Raw genomic sequence first — 2029 nt, 5'->3', positions numbered from 1 at the left:
GCCCTGGGCGACTGTATGGCAATCCATTCGTTCAAATCTTGGGCGACTTGCAAGCTTGGACGATGGTATTACCGCGTTCATGGGCTTCCCTATTTGGGCCTTTATCCTGAACCTGATTGAGCCGTTCTTTGGGCTATCCGATTTGGGGATCCTCCAATTGGGCTTCATTCCTTGGGCTATTCGATTTGGGCTGAACTTTTTATGTGTCAACAGTTCACCATCTTATATTTTTCCTTAATCTATTTTTTCACTGCATCTTTTTTGTGTTTTTCTCTGCACTTTTGAAGCAAGACGTAGAGAGAGAAATGTTAGTGATGATCGTAGAGGAGGTTTTCAAACGGTAGTATTTGGTGAAGGGTCCAGTGTACACTAAATCTCCTAAAATGTCTCACTCAATATCTACGTACATCCATATGGGTATTTGTTCGTTAAAATCCCGTAAGCATATGGATTCATTGTACAAGCAATAATCGTGATGAGAGAGTTATCGTCACATAGGGAATAATGATCAATTCTAGTATATTTGATATATTTAAATTCGTGTTTGTAACCAAAAGACGATCGAATTTATAGCTACCTAATTTTATATAACTAAAACTTGTGAAAACAATGAAAGTTGGTTTAAAAATCAAATGTGCGAACATATTGGATTTCCAACGCCAATGATTAATACTTAGTTCTAATTCTCAACCAGTAATAATTATTACAATTCATGCAATTGTGACGATCGATAATTCCATTTTTATTTATTATACTTTCCTAAGATATAATAAAATTATGTTTACCACGAGATGGTCCTATTCCTAATCCGAATTCATATGGCAAACATGCATTGACATTTAAAATTATCACAAATGATCGCACACGATATATATTATTTTTAACATTTATTGTCCGTGTGTCCCAATAATAGTATTCTACCTATCGTGAGTTTTTCAACACTACGAATGAGCAACTTATTATCATAATGGTGTGCAAACATTAAAATAATATAATTATGCATATTAATGGAATCACAATGTAAGAATTAAGATAAAAATACAAAGTCTCAAATTAAAAACTAATTAAACAATTTTGTCATCTATCCAATACATAAAAAAAACTTAGCCTAGCATCATGTTGGAATTAAATACATAAAAGTGGAAAAACATCACCGAAATTTGGCCGAACGTAATTAATTCTTCACTTTGTCTTGGTTCTTGACCGTGTGTAGATGTCTCTTCCCAAGCCACCAACAATTGTATGTCTCTCTTCCAATTTTCTCCCGATTTTTGTGCCTCCTTTCTGCCCAAATTGCCAATGTGTGTATATATATAATGTAGGAAATTCAGTGTATGTGGATAAAATCGGGAAATGTTGTCTTTCGTCTCGTCAATTTGAATAATATGCAATTAAAAGACTCCCAGATGAAGAGGGGGTCACAACCGGACCGCTTAAATCCCAAACTCTTCTTAGACAGTTTAGGTCTTTTTGACAAAGCCTTTCAATTTTGCAACTATGCAAGTCAATTTTGTTGATTTGCAACTATGCAAATCAACAAAATTCAAACAACCGTATATCGAATTTTCACCAGATCATTGAAAGTTTTATTTCCAACAAATAACTTTTGTTCCAATAGAATTTAAAATTCATGAAGCATACGAACAATATATCATAAATTCATGAAGCATGGACTGTAAATTTAATACGAAAAATTGCATGAATTAAACAACTGAAACATAGAATTTTAACCCGAGGCCTGTGTTACACACAGTTTCCTTAAAACAGATTCGCTCCCTCACCGGAAAATTGAAAGCGACTCATGCATGTGACACATGACGGCTTATGAATGTGACACATGACGACTTGGAGATATAGTTCAACAGTTGAAACCTGCATACGATAGGTAGGTATTACCCTTTGAACCTTCGCTTGTGAAAGCATATTTACTTCACGGCTGACCAGTAGACGCGATGTCCTTGAACTGTTCTACCGTTTATGTAAACGATGATACACTTCACACAGGATTCTTCCTAACACATTTCAGTTC

This window comes from Olea europaea, chromosome 14 (assembly GCF_002742605.1).
Source record: "Olea europaea var. sylvestris chromosome 14, O_europaea_v1, whole genome shotgun sequence".
Taxonomy (NCBI): Eukaryota; Viridiplantae; Streptophyta; class Magnoliopsida; order Lamiales; family Oleaceae; genus Olea; species Olea europaea.
This window is presented reverse-complemented; position numbering follows the sequence as displayed.